Below are 15,476 nucleotides of genomic sequence, written 5' to 3' on the forward strand. Positions count from 1 at the left end.
CTCTTCCTCTTTCTTCCAGCAATCACTATAATCTGAAAATAAAGACCTGGTTATTGTGGAGAAGTGAGGATGAGTGGAATGTCCACATGGGGCAGATAAAGAGAGTAGACTCTGGTTGCAAAGCACCACTGTTCAAGTCTACATGATAAGTGACATGGATAGCAAAGAACATGGAGGAGCAGCATTTTGTCATTTACTTCCATCTCCACTAGCCTCCGTTGTACTAATAACCACAGTATTGGGAGAAAGATTGGACAATTTCAAAGAGGAATGTTTCTTAGGGAATTGAAAGCTTGTCTACACTTTGACCAGGAAGTCCCACCTCTTTATCCAGATGAAGCAGGGGAACAAAAGGAAGTCATTGTCAATAATAAATGACTGTTCCAGTCAGGAAGATGGGGGCTAGTAAAAAGTAAAGGAAACCTAATGATCTTTCCCCCTCATCCTCCCATGTTTCCTTCCCCCTTCTCCTCCAACCTGTTGTTAGGTTAACTGCCCCAGGAATTGTTCCTCCCTGCAGGGAGTTGTAGAGTTGTTAATTAATGCCTCCTGTGCTGTTACCTTTCTGCCTGGATCATTTCATCATGGGGCCCACCTTTGGGTCATGTATGCAGGATGGGAGAGAGAGGCTAGATAAGTGAAAAAGGAAGTTATGAGAACAGAGGAATTCTAAAGTGTACAAAAGGGACAAGACACCTCCATGTTTTTGAATACCCAGCCCTGGGGCCCCTTTTCTGTGGAGAAGTCTGTCTCTATTCTATCCTTTAAGTAAAACTTGCTTTCTATGTTTGCCTCTGCATTTCTTGAGTGTTCAGTCTTCACCCCTGGGGAAACAGAACTTGGCCCTGATTGATTCTCCTCACTGGCAGGATCACAGATAGCATGGCTCCAATAGTGCCCATACCTCCCTACTGGACATCACCCACCTCTTGCCCACCACAGCTTCATTCTGAGTGCAGGACCTGGGAAGTGTGTCTGGTATGATGATTTTCTTTCCAGGATCCTCCCTCTCAAATCTTTGTAACTGACTTCCTCTGGGACATGTCTCTGGTCTCTTTGGGACAGGTGACCACAAGTCCCCTCTGGAGTGGAAGGGCAGGGCCTTACCTTTCAGAATGTTGCTCTTCTTCCTTTTCTTTTTCACCTTCAGGTGCTAACCAACAAGAAAGAAAAAGAGGCTGTGGCCCAGTTCTCCTTCTGCTCTCCTAGATCAGCTGCAGGCATTCCATTTTTTCTGAACAGCATCACGTTCTACAGTTAGCTAGTTCTCTTTGTTCAGAGAACATTTTCAAAGTGGCAAAATAGTTCATTTTTCTTCTTTGGGATTTTCTACATGAACTAAACCATGCATGTCCTGGTATAATCACTGATCAGGCTCTTCTACAGAGGCTCTTCTCAGCTTCGACACAGGGTTCTGCTACCTGAGGCCAGAGGTTTCTCCAGTGGGTGATGGAGTCCTCAGGGCTCAGCACAGCCGTCACCTCAACTCAACACAGAGGAAAGGCTGGGATCTGGACTTTAACCTTCCACCATTGCAAATGAGTTCTGAGAGGAGGCACAGTAAATAGCTATCTGGGAATCAATGAATCTCACAGAAAAAAGAACAGCAATGGCAAGGATACGAACTCCTATCTCTACCAGTAACAAAGGGTTTAAAACTTTTTACACCTGCCTTCCTGAGTTAAAATTTTAACCTGCACAACTAGTTCCATAACTGTCTGAAGGGCCATTCACGGTTTCCAATTCACCCTCATTGTAAACTATAGAACTCAGACTCCTTCTGTAACCCATGGGTCATTTTTGTACCTAGAAAATGAGCCCTTCCAGTGCCTGATGGATTGACTGTGCTTCAGCATACAGGACAGCTTTCTGATTCATTTGAGGTCTGCTTCCATCCTGGTTATTTGTATTTTCATTATGGGGCTGAAATCATGTTGGTTATTTTTGCTTATATCTAGGGAGAGTCTTTCCCTGACCTGAACCATCTGTCCCAGAATGATGGTCTGTTCTGTCCTGAGTTTTATCTTTTTTGAAGGGCATCTATTTATTTTGGAAAAACGGAAAGAAGAGTAGACACAGTTTTTGTTGAGTCTGGTCTGAGGGTTTCTTACCTTCTTGAGTTTTTTCTTTTTCCTTGGTGGTGGGAAGAATAGATCACTCTGGAGGAAGGGCAATAAGAGAAGAAAGAACTCCAGTCCACACACAAAGGCAAGGATCCTATCCATTTCCCAGGTGGTGAATCTGGAGTTCAGCCATGAGGCACTAATGCTATTCAGAGGAAAGAAAGGATTCTCCATCATCTGAATCACACTGTCCTGTTTGGACAAATGAGCCCTGAGAGTTTTCTTCAGCAATAAGGAGTAGTGCCCTGGCCTGTGTCACAGGGCTGTGCCTTCTCATCACAAAGGGATCCTGACAGAAGGGGAGTAGCAACAATAAGAGGCAGCACCACACCTCTGCCCCACCCTCTGGCCAAGCATTTCCTCCACCCTCCTGTGCCTTCTAGATCTTTCCTTTCAACTTCACCTACTCACCCTGTCAGAGGACCCTTTTGTCCATTCCATATTCTTTCCCCCCAGAACCCAGATGTGACCCACTTCCTTGTAGATCTCTGCTTGAGCTCCAATAATTTCATAGCTTTTAGAAATTCGTATTATCTCTGTAATTTTTATGTCTCAGGGATTATTATTTTCAGGATCACCTCTCTTTGAAATTCTAACTTTTCCATATAATATATTCTTGCCTTGTATCAACTCAGCATAGAATTAAAATCGTTTCTATGTTTATTTAGTTATATAAATTTTAAATAAAAATTTTCAAATTTATTTTATTATCTTCATCTAGAGGATTCATTTTGCTGGCTGCAAATTTTTTTCATGCTCTCTTTATCTGAGAGTGTCTTTATTTTTCTTCATTATTAAAGGATATATTTTCTGGTTATGGAATCTCAAGGTGATCCTCCCCGGCTTCCTTTGATTATGCCACTCCACTACCTCCTTCCATTGTTTCTGACTGGGAATCAACTGATAACCTTACTGTGGTCCAGAAGTTTTCCTCTGCTGCTTCTAAGAGAGATCTAAAGAGAGATTTTGCCTTTTCACAGTCTGACTGTGATGTGCTTAGGAATGAATCTATTTGTTTTTATTTTACAAAGGCAAAACATTGAATCTAGAGGATATACACACAGACACACACACACAAACATAAATATGTGGTGTGTGTGTGTGTGTGTATAAATTTGATAAGTTTCCAGCCCTTATTTTACAAGTGTTTCTTCCCCCTTCTCCCTCCTTTCTCTCTGGTCTCTCTTTCCACATGTGTCAATAGCCATGGTGATGGGGATGTCCAGGTCATGCAGCACCACTTGCTGAAAGGATCTCTGCTCCATGCTGCTGTGTTACCTTTGCTCCTTAATATACATCAGTTGGCTGGACTGATGCGGATCTGTTTCTGGTCTCTCCAATCTGTTCACTCACCTATTTGTCTATTCTTTCTCCATTATCCCACTGTCCTGATAACCATTGCTCCACAGTAGGTCTTGAAGTCAAGTACTGTCCACCCTCCAGCTTTGTTTATCCCCAGTATTGTTTTAACTCTTCCGAGATTTTTGTCTCTCCTTATAAACTTTAAAATTGTTTTTTTTATCTTCACAAATGAACTTATTGGAAATTTGTTTGGATCACATTTAATATAGAGAGCAAATTGGGAAGAAGTGACATCTTAATAAAGTTCAGTTTTTCTATCCATGTTGTCAAATACCTTCCCATTCATTTAGATCTTCCTTGATTTATTCCATCACAGCTTCAAAATTTTCCTCATATTGGTCCTATAAATATTTTGTTAGTTTTCTTTCTGAATATTTAATTTGGAGGATAATAAAAATAATAATTAAAAAATTTATCTTCTAATTATTCATTGCTGGCATATGATGAAGAGACAGATTTTTCTACATTAATCTTCTTTCTTGCAACTTTGTATAATTACTTATTCATCCAATGTGTTTTCTTATTGATTGTGTTTGATTTTCTACCTAGACAATCCTGATACCTGCAAAGATAGTTTAATTTCTCCCTTCCAAATCTATATAATTTTCCATCTTTATTCTTTTAAAATGAGATTACATTAATTAATTAATTTATGAGGGTTGACACAGAGATAAATCCCAGTTGGTTTTACTATGTAATTCTTTATATTAATTGTTGAAGAATATTTGTCTATATTTTAATCCTTTTGCATCTCTTTTTGAAAGATATTGGTCTGTAGTATTTTTATACTATTTCTGTCTCATTTTGTCATTTGAGTAATACAGACCCAATATAATGAGTTAAAATATTGTTCATCTGCTTCTACCTTCTGAAAGAGATTATAGAGAATTTATTCCTTAATTTTTTTTATTAGGATTGACCAGACAACTATCTGGGCCTGAGGATTTCTGTTTTAGATGGTTATTTATTTTGGTACTGGGAATTGAACTCAGGGGCACTCAGCCTCTGACCCACATCCCCAGCCCTATTTTGTATTTAATTTAGAGACAGGGTCTCACTGAGTTTCTTAGTGCCTCATTTTTGCAGAGATTGGCTTTGAACCTATGATCCTCCTGCTTCAGCCTCCCAAGCTGCTGGGATTACATGCATGTACCACTGTGCCTGGCTTTGTAAGGTTTTTAATGTATAGATTCAATTTCTTCAATAGTCATAATTCTGTTAAGATTGTCTATTCTTTTGTGTGAATTTTGGCAGATTTGTCTTTCAAGAAACTAGTCTACTTTGTGTTGTTCATTGAATTTGTGGGCAAAGGGTTGTTCAGACTGTTCCTTTATTATCTGGTTGATGTCCATAGGATTCAGTATTAATGATGCTTCCTTAATTTTTTGTTATTCTTGAGTTGTACTTATTTAGTTTGTTAGCCTGTCTAGAGATCTATTTATTATATTGTTTTTTCTTTTCATTTTATTTGCTTCTTTGTATTAAATTTAAAATTATTGACATTCTAAGTAAGTTATAGAAATTATGAAAATCTTAGGCTACAGCTAATAAAACCTTACATACAAAAGTTACTTCTAATTTATGACAAGATTTACTTCCCAAATGGCTAATCACAGCTAGAATGATAGAGTACTTGGGAAATGTGGCAATATGGTTTATGTAAGTATCCTACATTATAAATCTACTGGAGATGCAAAGTAATTGGACTTTGTGGAATTCAAATCAAAAGAACAAGCAGCAAAAATTATTGTTGTGCCTCCAGATCCTAAGGGGAGAAAAAAATCAAAGGATGTAACAAGATCACAAGTAGGAGAATTTTTTGCAATCATTTCAGTTTCTCAACATCCTAACCAAAGCAGCACCAAGAAAACCTGGTATACTTGCCAAAACAGTGAAAATCAAGCCTATTCCAACAAAAGTGCTGCTATTTGTTTAATATTGAAATAGGTTAAACTAAACTAACATTAATGATAACTTGTTTAGTAGAAAACAAAAAGAAGAAAGGTTGAATGAAAAAGAAAGACAACGGCTGGGGTTGTGGCTCAGTGGTAGAGCACTTGCCTAGCATGTGTGAGGCACTGGGTTCAATTCTCAGCATCACATATAAAAAATGAGTGAAGTAAAGGTCCATAAACATCTAAAAAGAAAAAGAAGGAAGACAATGTCCAGATCAAAGAGTTAAATACAGACACAAGCAACATAATCATGTGTAAAATGAAAGATCAAGGATTCATGTCCAAGGACTGTGAAGTTGAAACACCTGAACTCCAAATACAACTGGCAACAAAGAGGAAAAAAACAGAAAAGAGAAGTGTCCAGCTTACCTGGAGTCATAACAGGAACAAGGAAGAGAAGTAGTTCTGAAGATGGAGACTACCTAGTTCCCAGAACAAAAGTAAAGAAAATGGCTCAGAAAGACCACATTAAAGAAGAAGCTACTGAAGTTTCCAAAGTAAACAGAGGTAGAACATTAAGGTTATGGTTTGATATGCTGTTAGTCTTTCAACCCCCTTAAAAATGTCTTTAACTGTACTTTGATTTCTCTAGATTTAGAATTCTCTGCAGAAGAAGAAAAGGATACTGGAAATGTGAATGACAGTTCTCTACTAAAAACAAGAAGGAAGCATGACATGACCTTCATCCTCTTGTGGGTATCTTGCACATATAAGGAGATTGTGATGGGCTATACAATGATGACATCCCAATGAATTACACTCTCCAGTAAATCTTTAGGTGGTTTCCTAACAATGATTTCCAATTTGGCCCCATGGTTTGATTTGGTCAATGATCTATCATAGAGTGTAATATAAGAGAGGCTACAAAAGAGTTTACACATTGGGCTTGCTCTCTCAGAATACACCTATCATCCACTGAAGCTCAGTCTAGCCTAGTGAAGGATGAGTGAGCATAGGAAGCACAGGCATCAAACTTCCAGTACCCTTTTGAGAACCTTGATATGTGGGGGAAACCATTTTAAACATTCTTGGTTAAGTCAGTTCATCAGCTAAATGTAGCTCCCTGAATGGCAATACTAGCTGAATAAACCGCAATCAAACCAGATGATCTCAAGTATTAAAATAGTAGTGTTTGAAGTCACTATGTTTTGAGATGGATTCTTGTTAAGCAATAGTTAACTGAACCACAATGGTGGTTTCTGTGTAGGTTTGCCTTCGGCACTGATAATTTGAATAGGATTTAAAATGAAGTCAATTTTGATATTTAAAACCTTTATAGTAGCTTGTATAAGCTCATGTTAGATTTTGCTCTACTTAAATGCCCCAGCTAAGATAAAATATGTTGGATTATTTTTATTGTCTTTTATTTCTAAATATTCAGTGTAGTTGTAAATTTGAAAGACCATTACTTTATCTTAAATTAACATTTCTGTGTTAGTGAATTGTTCTTTTTAGAAAATCTTCCAACTCTTTTACCCTGCTCTAGAATTGTTAGGGATATCAGCATTGAGACTGAGGGAAGGATGGAGAGCTCTTCTGCCTTCTCTGAGGCATCAAGACAAGCCCACTAAAGGAAGAAAAGCCACACACACACAGTGTTGATAATTATGCCATGAATCTGGCTGCACTTGTACCAAAAGCTGCTTTCAAGTTTTTTACTTAGTGAGCTAAATGGTGATTAAAAAAAAATAGAAACTCCTGTATAAGAAATACTATGCACTACATAATTTCTTACTCTATATAAGTATAGGATGTAACTAAGTGAGCTTACCTTAGTCCATATTTGATAGTACTCTCACAACATTTATATAGTGACTTTAGAAAATCACTTCTAAGGACTCTGAAAAGCAATCTCTCCTTCTTCATGTTCCACGAACTCCTGAAAAATCCTTTAAGTCCCTCATAATCATTGGCCTGCTTGAGTTTTCTCTATATGTGCCTGAGTTTTCTCCTAGACAATGTGTTGGGAGTTATACAGCTTTTTAAAAAATTAATGTTTTTTGTAAATTTAACTAATCTGTGTACACACCATAGCAATTTTTCACTTCTAGCAGCTGCCCAGTGTATGCTTGTTAAGTGAACACAAGAAAGATTTGGTCAATTCTGCTGCAATTTATTTTCACTGAGACTAAAGGCAAAGCAAATTAAATGAGTGCAAAGTCCAAGAAAATGAATCTGTCTTGCTGAAACAGTGCTCACTGTGAGGAAACAAATACTTTAGATTTACTTTGAGTGAAACATCTTACAGCAAATATATAATAGAGAAAGGGGGTTGGAGGGAGAGAGATCCATAAATTAGAAGCACATAACTTGCCCAACCCTGCTTAGCATCAGGGTCTATTTCTAAGTGAGCTTCTGTAATAAGGAAGAAGACCTATAACATAAATATTTCTAATAGTAATATTTTAAAAATTATTTTTAGTTGTTGATAAACCTTTATTTATATACTGCACTAAGAATTGAACCCAGTGCCCCACACATGCTAGGCAAGCACTGTACCACTGAGCTACAACTCCAGCCCCATCTATTGGTAATATTGTGATTTGGATATGACGTGTCACCTGAAAACCTCATGTGTTAATTCAGAATTGTCTAGAAGTGAAATCATTAGATTATGAGAGCAGGAGCATAATCAATGAGTTGATCCATTTGATGGAATAATAATTTGATTTAATTACTGGGGTAACTATAGACAGGTCAACTGTGGCCCAAGGAAGTAGGTCACTGGTTACTGGGGGCATCCTTAGAGTTATATTTTGTCCATGGCTATTTGTTTTTTGTTTTCTATCCACTACCCTTTCTCTCTCTCTCTTTCATGGCTGCCATGAGCTGAGAAGTTTTTATCTGTTATGCTCCTCACCTTGGGTCCACAACAATAGAGTCACCTGACCAAGAATTGAACCCCTGTAACTATGATCCCCCCAAACAAAAAAAAAAAACTTTTCCTCCTGAAGTTGTTCTTGTCAGGTATTTGGATCACAGTGATAAAAAATTGACTAACTCAAGCAATATGAGTCATTGCAATGAAAACATGACAGCACAGCTATTCACTGGTACATTCTAAAGCAACTGAAATTGCATCAAGATGCCCTCAGTTCCTTAGGTCATGGCACATCTCGTCAGGTGAGACCCAAGTGCCTTGATGTTAGAGGACCTTCCCCAGGTCATATGATCAGTGAGTTGCATAACAAGGTCTGGCACCCATATTTTTAACTTGTGATTATTCACAAGTTATTATTTTCTCTGTCTTGGCTAAAGATAGACATCTGGAATCTAAAATAGGCCTAATATAGCTTATTAACATGTGTATTTCATCTTTAAGGAATATGTAAGAGGAAGGGGACTGCAAAAAGGAAGATCATGAGTAACCATGACAAAATCTGTGACTGAGCAAACACAGTGGTATCCTTAAAATAAAGTCTGTCCAACTTTCGGAAACTTCTCTTTCTGCACTTATAGACTTCAAAGTCTATGTACCACACAGGTTATAGATAGTCATTGGGTCTGAGAATAGTACATGTGTTGGTTCTGACTTCACACATATCCTCTTCTTTAATGTGCTCTGGGTGTGTATCGCATGTCAGAGTTTCTTCAGTTAAGCTCTGATCAGGCTGGTTATAAACCAACTTGTCCAATTATTTTACATCCTTGATTAGATTAGAGAACTTTTAGATGTACAGAAGACATAAATTTTCTTCAGGTGAAACGGAGTGAGAGGTAATTATTACCCTTCATTAAAAAGCATGTCAAGCCCTCTTGCTCATGCAGCTGCCCTGCCTTGTGTTAATCTCTTCGCTATGGGTCTTGGAGGCAAGCATGTGGAGGCTCAGGTTTCTGCAGAGAACTGTGGGATTACCATTAAGTACACACTTAGGTTGAACTAGTCTGTGACATTCAAAACTGGTGAACTTTCAACCTATTCAGAAGGGTCTGCTTTGAAATTTCTTCTTTCAGATTTTTCGTTATGAAATACCATTAGGTCTTGGGGCAGCTTGTACGTACTTAGAATAGGAAAATTCATCACTAAAAAAACTGGGGGTGAGGAAGAAAAGAATGGTCAGAGAAAAATGACAATCACCATGTTTATAAAGGAAAGGAGTTAAGAAAAATACTTAATAACCTTAAATGATATTTAATTGATGGTGTTTTGATACTAAAAACATGTCATAATGGGGTTTTGTTGAAAAATACACATAAAATAAAATGCTATTTTAATGATTTTAAGTATACAATTCTGTCACATTAATTGATTTCACAGTGCTGAACAATACTCAGTATTAACCATTCCCAATTTTTTTTTCATTTTTTAAGCAAAGATTCTATACCATTAAAAAAGTCATCCACATCCATCCCTCCTCTCCTTGAACTTCTGCCAATTTCTGTTGTAGTTTATGTATTTATGAAATTTTCTATTCTACATATCTCCTTTAAGTAGAATTGTTTAATACTTGTCTTTCTATGCATGGCTAGCACTTAACATTATGTTTTCAAGTTCACTAATGTTCTGCGTACATCCAAACTTCATTCCTTTTCAAAGCTGAATGATACATTACATGTATATAAAACATATTGCTTATTCATCCACCTATCTAAGGACATTTGGGTTATTTTCATCTTCTGGCTAATATGAATAATGCTATTATGAACACTGGTGTGTGAGAGTCACTGAGCTCAGTGTTCTTGGGTATATGCCTAGAAGTGGATTTGCTGGATAACATGATAATTTTATGCTTAATATTTGAAAAGCTACCATACTGTTTTGCAGGGTAGTTACACAATTTCCATTTTCAACAGAAAACAACACGATCCCATTTTTCCATATTACCATGATTTAAAAAAAAATATTTATTCTTAAGTTTTAGGTGGACACAATATCTTTATTTTACATTTATGTGGTGCTGAGACTTGAACCCAGTGCCTCGTGCATGCTTAGGCGAGCACTCTACCACTGAGCACAACCCAAGTCCTACCATGATTTTTAACTTTCCACATAGATTACAATAGCCATGTACCCTGAGGTTTTGATTTGCTTTACCCTAATGACTAATAACGTTTTCTTGTGTTTATTGGCAGTTGAACATCTTCTCTGGAAAAATTTTTGTTCAATTTATTTTTCAGACTAAGTTGCTTCTTTGATATTTAGTTGTAGCCATCATTTATCAAATATAAATTGCAAATATTTTCTTCCATTCTGTATATTATCTTCATTATTTATTTAATTCGATTTTAACAGATTTATTAAAGTACAATTACAATAAACTGTGCATACTGTACCTATTTAAAATTCATAATTTTATTAATTTGTGTGGCCCAATGGGGCAGTGTACTGAGCCTTTAAATTGTGGATGGAATGAAGGTAAATGGAACGGAGTTTTATACTAGTAAATCCTCTTTGGAGAGCCATGAGTAGGCAACAAATTTGGAAAGAGCTACATGAAAGGTATATAGTTGACTGTATATCATGAACCTACTTGTATTCAGATATTTATCCCTGGAAATATGGAGACAAATGCTTTGATTAAGGTGTGCATCCTGGCCCCAATACAGGCAGTGGGCCTGGTACTGTGGTACATAGAAAGTTTATATCAAAGTGCTAAAGTAGGATGGAACACAGCTGAAGAGGTGGCTATGACCCACTGGCAGGTATACTCCTACCTCCAAATCATCTTTTCACCCAAGTACAGACAGGAACAGAAACAGTGAGCTTTGCAACCAGTATGGGACTGGTATATTGATTATACTGACACTTTGACAAACAGTAAATGACATAAATATGCCTTAGGAGCTGATGAATTTTTTCAAGATTTCTCTAGTAAGAGAGTTAATCAAACCACCACTTGCAAAGGTCTTGAGAAGTTGATGTAAAATATGGATATCCACACTGGCTTGACAGTGACTAGGATACCCATTTGTAGACCATGCTTTTCACGAACATCCCTAAGTGTTAGGTAGAAGTCCAATAATGTAGCAGGGTTACAGGGTTTCTTTGAATTGCCTTTAATAAATAATTAATTTGTACAAAACAACCTGAGAATAAACAGGCAGAAATAAACAGAGCCAGAAAGATATCAGGAAAAAAAAATCAAGGGAACTAACTCCTGACAGGGTCTACTGGGATCATTGTAAGGCTGGGGTTAATGGTCATAGATTTCTCCATGTATTTCAGAAGGGAAATTTCATTAGTAGAGCAGGTGCACTAAGATAAATTTTGCCAGATTATCAGTTAATTAACTGATAATTAACATAGGATTGATTTGTAGATGAAGCCCCCCTACCCCATGGGATTGTTGCCTGTGACAGTTCCGGAAGTACCAACTAGGGTCAAAAAATTCCCCCACCCAAAATGAAGGGGAAGTTAAACATCTGATTGGTGAAGAGTGCAGAAAGTGGATCCAAGTTCTCATGGTAAACATAAGTTTGCCATTAAGTTCCTTGTGTCATTCTCTGCTCAGGGATGACCTACTAGTGCCCTGTTTGACACTTACTTTCATTTATAATCAAATTCTCTTTCTTGGCTTTTCATGTCTGACTCTAAATTATCTTTTGCCAGCACACAAGAATTAAGGTTTGGAGTTTTGTCCCCTCATTCACCTATGACACTAAGCACATGATGTGTCATAGCACTTTCATCTTTCATGTAACTCTCAGGGAGCAAGAAGAGTTGGTGGAGAGAGAGAAGGGCTAATTAAAGTAATAGATATGGACCATACTAGGCAAACCCACCTTGGCCATCTGGACTAGAGTCTTTGGAGATGTGTAAATAAATTTAAGAACTCAAAAGGCTGGTATGTCGCCCCCTTATGGACACCTGGGTGCTCTGGTTCCTGTCACAAGCTGTGCATGTCTAAGCTGTGCATCCTGATGTTATGCTGCCAGAGTGGATACCCAGGCAGAGCTGGTGTTTTACACACTGCATTCATTAAATCCAGGATAGAGGACAATTCAATTGGAGCTCAAGGGACTTGTTTACCTGGGGATGGGTTAGCAATTTCTTGCAAGAATGTCAAAAGCCAACAGCCTTCCTAACTTGATCCCTGTTGGTTCTGTTGGATTTTGGACTTGTGGTCACAATTTATTCCCTGAGTGGACTTGAAAAAATTTTAAAATACCATGGGGCACTACAGTTGATCTCCTGGTCTGGCATGCCATTCAATTTCAGATTTAGTAATCACTCACATACCCTGCCTGTTGGCCAACATTAGCTCCAGTTGCTGCTGCTATGATGTGTAATTGAGATGATACCACCAGAGCCATCTTTTTATTTTATTTATTCATTTATTTTTGGTACTGGGAATTAAACTCAGGGTCACTCAACCATTGAGCTACATCCCCAGCCCTATTGTGAATTGTATTTAGAGACAGTGTCTCACTGGGTTGCTTAGCACCTCACCTGTTGCTGAGGCTGGCTTTGAACTTGTGGTCCTCCTACCTCAGCCTCCTGAGCTGTTAGGATCACAGGTGTGCACCACTGTGCCAAGCCCATCAGTGCCATCTTGCTGGATGGCAGATTTACCTTTGCAAGTCCTTATTCAACATTTACTTTTTCATCTATATTTGCAGTCTTTCACTGTTCTTGCTTTCTTCTTTGGAACTTGTGCTGTTATCAAAACAAAGAGTTTTTGCTCCCCTGATGTCAAGCACCTCACATACCACATGAAAACCCAAATTAAGGCCTTGTCTGATTCTGTTCCCTCTGTAAGAGAGATAATAAGTCATTTATTTGGTTCCTGGGACTCCTAGGGGGACAAAAACCAGGTTGTTACTATTTCAGTATTTCTTCTGGTTCATTTTGTGCATGTGTTTCTACTGCTGTTATCAACTTTGCTTACAAGCTGGTCAGATGGCCTTGTAGCATGCTATTTACATAATGCTAAAACCTCTCAAAGGCTCAGGTGACATCACAAAAGAGAGGCACATGAGATTGTAAGAGCCAGTCATGAAAGGTGAAACATATACACTTAGCTTGACATGACTGCAGTCATCTTGAGTCCTAACTGCCATGATTCCCAGGATAGCCCTTGTTAGTTACTCCTGTAGAGGCTCCCAGCATAGTATAAGTAGCAAAACCATTAGAATGATACATAGAGCTTTACAACCAGACCCTTGCTCCAGGAATATGCCTGGCTCTGACAAACCTACATTTCTGCTAAAACATTCACTTTTGTACCAAACCCTACATACACCTCTACTTCACACCCAAATTGTGGGAATGCAACCAATCTTGCTGCCATCCAGGACCACAGTTTTGTCAGAAATTCCCAATAATATGCACTCTGCAATCCTGGATCAATCTATGTCTCTTTCTGATTTCATGCCACCTTGGTGCTAGTTCTCATACACTGGGTCTGGGTTGTTTTGAAATGATAGCTCATAAGACAGTAGGAAGCCTCACAATGAGGGTTAGAAATGCTCTATCTTGGACTAAAATTAAAAAACTTTCTGTATAAATTCACACATTTTTTTCATTAATGAAACACATTAAAAAAACTCATACATAAAGAAATATCTTAATTTTTTATAATTTAAAAATATTTGTATAATTTATGTAAAGATGGATACTTCTCAGATTTGTTTATTTTAATTTTCTTCTCTGTCTTGGCATAGTTTGTAGTTTAAATGTGATAAATCTACTCCAGTCACAGAATAAATAAACCCTATGAGTAGCCATTCTCTTTTCATAGCTAAAGCAAAATTTGCTCCCTGATTCTCCTTGTCTATAACTCCCACTCTGCCTGAGTTTTTTTATTGCTTTCTTAACTCATTGGAGAAGAATACAGAGAATTTCTGATTTTTGATGATTTGACTTACAATTTTCAACTTTGAATTGACTCCAAAGTGTACCCATACAACCATTCTGAGTTGTTTGTTTGTTTTTACATTCAGTATAGTATTCCATAAATTACATGAAATATTCAGCATCTTATTATGAAATAGGTTTTGTGTTAGTTGATTTTACTCAAGTGTAGGCTGATGTAAGTGTTCTAAGCACATTTAAGATAGGTGAAGCTAAGATGTAACATTTGGTAGATTAAGTGTATTAAATGTATTTTCAACGTGATATTTTCAACTTATGAAGTTTTATTTTGGTACAGTTCTACCATAAATCTAGGAGCTTCTTTATAAAGTTCTAGTATTTAAAAAGAAATGATTCGGAAAGAAATCATAGAGCTAGAGACTGCTTCCTCTGCTGTCACTCATCTCAAAGAAACTCTACACTGGGCTTCCCAGCTCCTTAACCAACCACTTCTGCTTCTTTTATATTATTGACAGTTATTGCTAACTGATTTTTAAATTTTAATTCTTCATTTGGAAATAAAAATTAATAAAAAATGAGAAATTATTTATTTACCAAAATAGCCAAAATTTAAAAATTAGCCAATATCCAGAAAAGGTGATGTGAATCTACTGTAGTTAACTGTGATAGAGCTATGGGTCAGTATTGTCACAATCAGAAAACACTGTCTTAACATGGCCATGGCTAAAAATTTCAAACCATTAATAAAGGAGCTTCACTGCTGGACATGTGGCTCAGGCAAACTGCTGCATTTAGTTATAGAAAAAATGCAAAACTACAACTGGGTCAATCAAGTAGGAAGTTACAACTCTGAAACATGCTAGATTATCATACTCAAAGTCCAACTAAGCACCATAAGAACAAGTCATGTCAACACACTTTTAAGCTATGAGAAGCAGGTTTTAATAACATTGTACAGCATGGTAATCTTTATCTGAAGTTCAGAATGAGACAAAATAAAATACATTATTTATGAATACATTACATTTATTTTGGTAAAAGCATAAAGAAAATAGAATACTAAACAGATGTGATTTGTGGAGGGTTCCTTAGCCCCTTCAATGAAAGGGCAATATTCATTCCTTAGACATTTGGGGATATCTGTGGTTTATATATTTTTTTATTATTCCATGCATCTTTCCACTTAAGACATACAAAATAACATGCATATTTTGTGTGTCTTAAATGGAAAGCCACAAAGCAGTGCAAACTGCACAGGAAATAAAATTAAACTTAAAAACA

The sequence above is a fragment of the Marmota monax genome, unplaced genomic scaffold, assembly GCF_021218885.2.
Source record: "Marmota monax isolate L192 unplaced genomic scaffold, Marmota_monax_Labrador192_F-V1.1 WCK01_AAM20220418_F8-fsc00293, whole genome shotgun sequence".
In the NCBI taxonomy this organism is placed as follows: domain Eukaryota; kingdom Metazoa; phylum Chordata; class Mammalia; order Rodentia; family Sciuridae; genus Marmota; species Marmota monax.